The sequence below is a fragment of the Phocoena phocoena genome, chromosome 7 (genome assembly GCF_963924675.1).
Source record: "Phocoena phocoena chromosome 7, mPhoPho1.1, whole genome shotgun sequence".
NCBI lineage: Eukaryota > Metazoa > Chordata > Mammalia > Artiodactyla > Phocoenidae > Phocoena > Phocoena phocoena.
This window is the reverse complement of record NC_089225.1, coordinates 69,241,379-69,251,041: the sequence shown is the minus strand read 5'-3', so window position 1 is coordinate 69,251,041 and position 9,663 is coordinate 69,241,379. Positions and strand designations below refer to the sequence as shown.

Genomic DNA, 9,663 nt, shown 5'->3' with positions numbered 1-9,663 from the left:
GGAAAGGACTAAGTAAAGGTACATAAAATTGGTACATAAAAAAGGTACATAAAGTTGAATGCCATTCACAGAAGTATGAAAATATGAAAATTAAAGCTATGTATTCTTTCCGAATCCAATATATTAAAAATATAAAAGGATGAATGGCAATAATGAAACAAATTCAAGGTAGTGACTACTTCTGGGGAAAGAAGGAGAGAGACTCCAAGAGAGTTGTACAGCTTCAATTTTATCTGTAACGCTTTATTTTTTTAAAAAAATAGGAAGTGATACATGAAAATGCTAAATTATATTAAACCTGAGCAGTAGCTACAGAGATATTTGTTGTATCATTCTTCATATTATATTGCACATTTGAAGTATTTTATAATATTTTGTATATATACTATAATCTAACAGTATGATATATTAAATATTATACAGAGGTTTATAATATAATTCATACTTTCATAACTCTTTCTTTATATATGTCCCAATATGTTTCCTCCCTCCCAGTTGTCTCAGCATTCTTTCTGATTAGCATATTACCTATCAGATAGATGGAGTTCAACATGTGTTTCCTAAGTAAAGAGATGACTGACTGAATATTAAAATCCTTCTATATACAGAGTGTATAAATTACCTCCAGGAGGTCTTCAGTAGGTAAAAAAACACAAATATAGAAAGTGGGATATACTGATAAGACATTATTCATGAAAAGATTTTACTATTTTTGCGCTTTTCTTAGAAATAATTTACTCCAAATGTCCTTGGAAATTTTCACTATTTCAAAACAAGTTTAAAAGATTATTTAGATTGAATTTAAGGATGATTACTATAGATATAATTAATTATTTTTTGATATAATTAATTTTTAAAAAGATGTTGGAGGGCAAACTGAGCACATAGTTTTTTCAAAAGTTATATCAGTAATCTGTAGATCTTTTACTACAAGATATAAGCAAATGAGAAATTCTTTAATTCCACTTAATAAGGAAGTTCCTTAGGAATTAACACAGTCTGAACAGCTGCTATTTATAAATGTAAATCCAATAGACAACTTTTGAGAACATAATTCAAAAACCAAAATGATAGCAAATCACATTAATTATGTAATACAAATAATTTAAAAATTTCAAAGTATTCCTAAAATTAGGGCATTTTCATATTATGACAGTACCTAGGGAGGGAAACATCTAAACAATATAAATTCTAATTGTTACTGTAATTTGTATATAATAAATCTTTTCTTCCTCCCCTCTCATATTAGCCTGGAGAGGAATCTATTTTATTTTGGTAATAATTTACTTTTATCATTATGGTCCTTTGTCTTATAGATAACCTGAACCTGAAACTCAAAATTTTACTCTGAGCAAAAGAAACAGATATCATAAAGGGAATGTAGCTGTTTTTAGTAAACAATCAACTTACGTGATGAAGAGTCAGAGATGCTGATCTCTTTTAGGCACTGATGGATGATAGGAGAATGGAGATGGTGGCTGACATTACACACAGGGATCCGAACATGGTCTAATATGAAGAGACTGGAAAAAGACATTAAGTGTGATTTTTGTTATTTGTAAGAAAACACAATTAGACAATGACTAACTTCAAAATGGATTTATAGTGACTCATAACACTAAATTATATACATGACAAAGAGCTGAAAAGATGGCAGACTTGGCTCTTTCTTCAGACCAGATCTGGAGCTACCCCAGAACTGAAGGAAAAGCATCTGCGTCTAAGGAACACAAGACTGAAGGAAACCCCTTAGGATACAGAAAGTGTCTGCTGGAGTATCCCAGGATAGCGGAGTCCTGGTGTCACAGTTCGTGAATAAGTTGGGGAAAGCTTTTTAAGTATGCTCTTTTCTGTCCACAACACAGTCCTGGGCAGGTTATGGTTTCTCAATAAATAACATGAGACAAAATGAATATACATACATATATAAATATATATAAAATAAAATAAAACTTAAAAAGTGATAATCTATTACTTTTTAAGGATTGGAGGGTTACTAATACTTAAAATAATCAAAAATTTCTTTCAAAAATAATAGGTTATATTGATAATAGAAAGTAGGTAGGAGTAATTATAAAGAATTAAAACCAAGTGGTAAAGGGCCAACTTATTTCCAAAGAGAAATGAGTTATAGCAGAACTTGGGGGCAGGGCCATTTTTATTTTCAAAAGAGAACATTTTCACTGCCAAGTTCTTTGGGCAAATTTTCAATGTATTGCAACATAAAACATGGAAAAGCTGATTTTGCCATCATTTTTCTTTTTAAGATATGCCACTATTATTTGATCTCCTTGTTGTTCATTAACATCCACAAGTACCTGACACCCCCATTCTGTTTTTTGGTAGGGGTGGACCTTTCAGGTTGAATTACAGCAAAATATCTCCAAATGGTGGAATTAGTTAATCTGTTAGAAGAGGAATTTAGTATTAAGCATTGACAAATTCTGTCAAAAATCATGATTCAAATTTAATTTTATTGATACTAAATTGTCCTTTCTGGCAAAAATTAGCCAACAATTTAATTTGTTTTTTATATTGAATCTTTTTTTTTATAATAAAAACTACCAACATGCAAGAGGACTCTCATTTTGTCTACTTGATATAGGGTATTAATCTAAAATAGCTTGTATATTATTCAGATATTATAAAAAAAACAAAGGTGAGGCTATTTCATGCACTATGACATACAATAAGGGAATTTTACCTGCCAGAAACTTCTCCTGGTTCTGAGACTTAGAGTAATATTGTGGTACAGGCTTTGTTGATGCATTAATAGCATAGGATTTATATCAAGACTGTTCATTCTGGAACACAGTCAGAATCTATTTGTGGAATCAAGGCAAGATCAATGAGCACAGTGAAGAGCTTATTCTGTTATTAGCCATTTTCTTGGTAAGACGAGAGTGAGGTTAGACACAGTAGTGGCATAATTGTGTCTAAAACCTGCTTGCTTCTCACGCAAGATATTAAATTGAATTATTCATTCTTATACTCTGTTGAGAGAGAAGCTTAGTATAATATTAAGGTGACATTCAACATATAAAAGTATTTATAACCTGGGGGGGATAAGGACTTCTTTTCATGACAATAAATTAGACTGTGTTTTGAGACTATCTAAAAAGCTTCTAGAATAAATAGTTTAGAATAACTGAATTTGCCTTTCAGGGGAAGAAGAAAAATATGTAGTTGCAAGAGTTGCCTGATTTGGCTTTTTTAGTTTAAGGAGATTATGCATTTTATAGTAGATAAAATGATAGGAATCCCAGAACTATAATAAATTCAGAGAGGTATTCCAAAAACTATCAATTTGAAAGAAATACTTCACCTAATCACAAATACAGCAGTTTTCATTGTGAGTTAGAGGCTTTCCAAATGGAATATTGGCTCTGGAGACTAAATCCAAAGACTCCCTTTGAAATCTGTTAAGATAGAAACTGTTTTAATTATTTTGAATTGCTTACAAAAAGTCTAGCAACTTTTTTTTTTTTTTTTTTTTGCGGTACGCGGGCCTCTCACTGTTGTGGCCTCTCCCGTTGCGGAGCACAGGCTGCGGACGCGCAGGCCCAGCGGCCATGGCTCATGGGCCCAGCCGCTCTGCGGCATGTGGGATCTTCCCAGATCGGGGCACGAACCTGCGTCCCCTGCATCGGCAGGCGGACTCTCAACCATTGCGCCACCAGGGAAGCCCTAGCAATTATTTTTGAATCACTTTATTCAGTTGCATAAATTTTTATTTTCTTCCTGATATTTAAACTTTACTTCATGAAGGTTTAAGTAGTATGTAACTTAAGGAAACATGGATACATTTGGGGATTAACTGCGTCATATGGAAGTATCTAATTCAACACTACCCTGGGTAAATTTGAAATCTTCAGTTCATTTACTGAAGGATGTTGACTCTTCCAGAGCAAAACAGCAACAATGCCCAGGTAATAGAGATATACTGTATACTTTCCAGATCTCTGAGTTGACTGCTCTTGGATGACTCACACCATGTGACATAATTTTACCTGTTGAGATAAGATGTATGAGGAGGATTCTTTTTTTTTTTTTTTTGCGGTCCGCGAGCCTCTCACTGTTGTGGCCTCTTCCGTTGCGGAGCACAGGCTCCGGATGCGCAGGCTCAGCGGCCATGGCTCACAGGCCCAGCCGCTCCGCGGCACATGGGATCTTCCCGGACCGGGGCACGAACCCGTGTCCCCTGCATCGGCAGGCGGACTCTCAATCACTGCGCCACCAGGGAAGCCCGATTTGTTAGTTTTATCAAGGGACTTCGCACATTTCTACTACTGCCAGCAGAAAATGATGGTGTCTCCATTGATAACCTCTGTTTTAGGCAAAGATGACATTAAAAATATTTCACATAAGGCCGTGTGGAGTATTAAAGTCCACACTGTGCTAAGAGTTTGTAGACCAGTGATATGGGTGAGCTAGGTATTCAACGTCCTGTAGTGAGACGCTGGTTTGCTTTCTTGAATCAAATATTGGAAGCTTAAAACTAACACAATTTTGAGAGAGCATTCTAGAGATAAGCTATCAGTTCTCTTCACAAGTTTTCCTTCTTGAGGTAGTTAGTAGGAATAATACTGAGCTGTATAGATTCCAAGATATACAGGAGTTCATGGGAGACATTTAAGGTAATCTGGAGAGTCCACAGGAAGAATTAATTTACTGCCAGAAACTACAGTGTGTTTGCAGTTTTCAAGAAGAGACTTCTATGCTGTCTAGACTCAGTGCCTCAACTCTAGATGTAGGAAACTTTAATAACAGTTTAACCACTAAGGAGAGCTCAAGGGTCCTTCTGCTTATTCCATTTCTGTTGTGAGTCAGGAAACAACTCACCGTGCTTTTATGGTTTCAGACTTGGAGTGAAAGGGATAAATAATTTAAAAGCACTATTATCCTCACCTGCACCCTCTTTGGATTGCCTCTTTTGAAACAACTACTTACAACTTGTATGGGTACTCTTCCATGTCCTGTGGCTCCTACGCTAAATAGTCTTTCTTCAAGAGGGGAAAAACCCAGAAACCCCAATCCTCCACCTCACCCCATGCATTAGAACATGTGAGAATAAGAGGAAACCAGAGACTAGCATATTATTTGAGCAAATCACTCCATCTGCTTCCAATCTACAAGCACAAACACTCTCAGCTATTTCTGTCTCAGTTTACCAGAATCTCTAGAGCTCAAGAGCTGTGCTGCTTTGGCCTGAAGGTGAAGAAGCAAAGTTAGAATCATATCTAAAGCTCTTTTCAAATAAGATATTGGGGGCTTCCGTGGTGGCGCAGTGGTTGAGAGTCCGCCTGACGATACAGGGGACACGGGTTCGTGCCCTAGTCTGGGAAGATCCCACGTGCCGCGGAGCGGCTGGGCCCGTGAGCCATGGCCGCTGAGCCTGCGCAGGCGGAGCCTGTGCTCCGCAACGGGAGAGGTCACAACAGCGAGAGGCCCGCGGACCGCAAAAGATAAAATAAGATATCGAAGGAATCTATTTTTCCCTTCCTTTCCTCATCTCTATAACCCTTGTCTGCCCTGATACAGATGCAGTGCATTTTACTTAAACGTTCCTTAATGAAATAACTGACTAGTGTCATAGAAAAGGCACTTCAGGATTTACTGCTGTATTCTGTGATTCATCTACTTCTAGCTGTGACGTTGATTGATGTTTATAAAATACCTAAACCTCTACTGGCAGCTATGGTTATTATTTTAGAGCATATAAACAAAGAAGTGTGGGTGAAATTATGCAAGAAGAAAAAAATTTCTTGACTTTCCTTTCAAAATAATGTTAATAATAGCAATTATAAATTCAAGGGAAACATTTGAGCAAATAGAATTTCTTATCTAATGTTTTCAAACCAAAAGTTTGTCTTCATTAATTTTTTTTTCTTTCCTTTTTTTTTCCCCCTATTTTGCAAGTTGGCTCCACGGATGTATTTTAGTTAGCACAATAATAGATCACTTTTTGACTGACTCTGATTATCATTCCACATGGCAATAGCAGTGAGATTGTAGTCTGGTATTAAGGATCTAGTCATCTTACATTTTTAGAAGTTCTGAGATAAAGAATTGAGGCATCAGCTAAACATCAATCATTTTAAAAGTTGATAGTCATTTTAATGGTAATCTTAATAGAGTCTTTCCTTTTAAAGACACACTCATGATATATCCTTCTAGGGGTTAAAAGCACAGCTATTTGATAAACATATTGACAAGGAATTCCAACAGCTATAAAAATATAAGGCCCTGATCATCAGCCAAATAAACTAAATTCTGCTCTCAGTTAGGTCATTTGTTTTCCCGTTCAAGTCATTCCAGAATTTGAAGCCAAGTAGCTGAATAACATTGTAACACAGCCATACAATCATAGTCAGCAAGAACATTCCTAAAACAATTCAGTAAAAATCTATTGGTTGTAAATTGTAGAAAAGCATTAGTATATTAAATTTTCAAATAGGTGGAATATAAGCTTAAAGGTTTCTCTTCCCTTTCAAATTGCTGCTATAACAAATGGGTTGTAGCACCAATCCTTTGGGGAAGAAGTTGGTTTTCAAGGTTCTGGTTTACAGCTGGGATCTGTTTGCCAGTTAAGCCTTGACTTGAGATATACTTTGGTTACAAAGTCCCTCCATTCTAAGCACTCAGTTAAAAATATTGAGGTAAATCTGGGAAGCCACGTGAAGAACTGGGCATAGCTGTAAACTCTGCTCCTCTTGCTGATGTTCTAGTTTACCCCAAGATGGCCAGACTATTCTACACTTCAAAGAGAAAAATGCCTAATTCCTTTAAAATAATAAACGCTCAATAGCCACTGGTTCTGTACCTATCTCTACTTTCCTTATTCCAAGGGCTGATTAGCTCTGGAAAGGTGAAGAAGGTCTATCTTAAATTACCACCATCTGGGACTTTTCTAGACAGTTAATACCCACTTGGTAAATTTAAGACCCCATAAATCAAGAGCCCTGGGAATTGGAGCTAGGTGTATGCTCCCAGATTTTATGGCATTTGTTAGACTGCCAGGGTTCGAATCCTACCATTGACACTTACTAGTTGTGTAACCTTTCGTCAAGAGTCTTAAATAGTTCTGTATAGAAACTTAAGACATTTAGTTTCCTTATCTAAGAAATGGACCAAATTAGAATATGTGTCTCATAGGGTTATTGTAAGTATTAAGAGAATTGTTAATATAGGTAAAGCACTTAGAACAGTGTCTGGCTCATCATAAGTCCCCAATAGGTGGTGGCTATCATTAATGTTTATTATTAATGTTAATAGCCCTATGTGTCAAGGAAAATGATAGGTACTCATTGATATATTATGAATTAATATCTCAAAATATTTTTCAATTCATGTATTTTTTCTCAAAAATCTTGCTTTGCTTGTTCCATAACAATGGAATTGATGACCAGTAAAAACATGTGGTGATTAAGTAAAAATATTTATTAATGTTTCTATTAAGCAATGTAGCATGCAAAATGTAGGGGGCAGATTTAATAAATAAAAAAGTAAGAAAAATGCTCAAGGAATTTGTTATATCTTGCAATTTAAGAACCAATCATTATTTTAATCAAAAACTATTAATGAGAATTGTTCTATGAAATAAATACAAAGAAACTTTAAGTCATATTAGAAAAGCAAGTTTCATGACTAGAAGTGTATATTCTTGAAAAAATACAGATTTTCTCAATTTACATTGTCCCCAAATACTTAATAGAGTTCAAGATTAATATTTCATCCAGTTGTAGAGCCCACTTAATAATTATATGGATACATCAATGAGAGATTAGAGTGAACTCATAAGATAAGTAAAGTCTTGAAAGTAAGTCCTACCAATTAAAAAAGACAAGGGATTGAGGTTATTTAGTTGGAGGAACTAAGACTAGAGTGTGAATTAAGAAGTAAACACAAAAATTCCTTCTACAGAAGTGATAGTCATGTGACTTAACTGAAAATTCTAGAAATCAAGGAATCTGTATAGAATAAAAGTCAGTAGGCATAATATACTCACTGACAGTAGCCTGAGGAATTTTGGTCATATCCCTAAGAGCGGTTTCTTTTAAACATATGAATGGATTACTGAGAATGACTGGAACTACTCTCAGTTCAGAACTGATGAATTCATCAATAATTAGAACATTTTCGGTTGGCAATAACTAAAAACCTGACTTGAACTTGCCTAAATAATTTACTGGCCCATGTAATTGAAGTAGGTCATGCAAGGCTCAGTGATATGACTAAGAGTTCAGTTTCTATCTCTGTGATTTACCTTAAAAGATATTGGCTTTATTTTAACTGATGTTCCTCTGGTGATCCCAGGCTTCCAAGACTACATTATTCTTCAGTTATATCATCATTCATAGCAAATCTCTTGGTTTCACAGTGATTGGGTCAACTTAGTTCAGATGCCTCAAACAGTACCAATCACTGGAAACAGGAAAAGAAGCGCTGATTGGCTTACCTTCTTACTTTAGGACACTTGCTCTAAAAATGGAGCTGAGGGCTTCCCTGGTGGCGCAGTGGTTGAGAGTCTGCCTGCCGATGCAGGGGACACGGGTTCGTGGCCCGGTCCGGGAAGATCCCACATGCTGCGGAGCGGCTGGGCCCGTGAGCCACGGCCGCTGAGCCTGTGCGTCTGGAGCCTGTGCTCCGCAACGGGAGAGGCCACAGCAGTGAGAGGCCCACAGACCGCAAAAAAAAAAAAAAAATTGGAGCTGAGAAGATTCGGTTTCCCCAGAAGCACACCTTCATTAAATAAAAATCTGGAACTACTGGGGAAGAGTTAGAGTAGACGCCAAGAAAGCACTAACAAATCCTCCATCTAGGTCCTATTATGCAGAAATGGATTTTAATTTCTCCTTGGTAAGTTTAGCAAAATTTTCTTTAAATTAAAATAAAGAAGATTAGATAACCGCCATCCCACTCTTGCTACAAAGTGTATATTATATTAATATGCTCCATGATTGTACTCTACATCTGTGATAAGCTAAAGGGTAGAGTGTAGAGAACGCTAGAGATGTTATCAGGAGACCCGGGGCCTAGCCCCGCCTCCACTGCTTGCTAACAGTTAAAATTCAGCAAGTCACCTCATTTCCTGATAATTGGTTTCCAATTCTAAAGTGGATATCAGGTTTTTCCCTTTCCTCCTTAGCAGAGTTGTATTTATCAAATGAGATAATACATGAGAAATAAGTAGGTAACTTATTTTTATTGTAAAGTAGGTAGCACTATATAAAATAATGGAAATACTGTTTTTTAAACATTAGAGTTTTGTCATTGGTTTAAGAATTGGTCTGAAATGAATGTTTTTTGTTGTTGTTTTGTTTTGTTTGTGGTATGCGGGCCTCTCACTGTTGTGGCCTCTCCCGCTGCAGAGCACAGGCTCCAGACGCGCAGGCTCAGCGGCCATGGCTCACGGGCCCAGCCACTCGCGGCATGTGGGATCTTCCCGGACTGGGGCACGAACCCGTGTCCCCTGCATCGGCAGGCGGGCTCTCAGCCACTGCGCCACCAGGGAAGCCCTGAAATGAATGTTTTTAAGAGCTCACTGCATTAACATTTAGAGCTTGTCAAGATTTCATTGCCTATGAGACTTGGAAATATAAATGAATTCCACATGTAGGATACTAAATTTATTATGTTGCTGTTTTATTTCAGAAAGTTGTT

The 9,663-nt window shown here is 36.6% G+C and overlaps 1 pseudogene; it reads right to left on the bottom strand.

Annotated features, from left to right (window-relative positions):
- Positions 1–1,390: 1,390 nt before the first annotated feature.
- LOC136125402 (serine/threonine-protein kinase VRK3-like) overlaps positions 1,391–9,663 on the bottom strand; it is a 60,407-nt pseudogene continuing 52,134 nt past the window's right edge.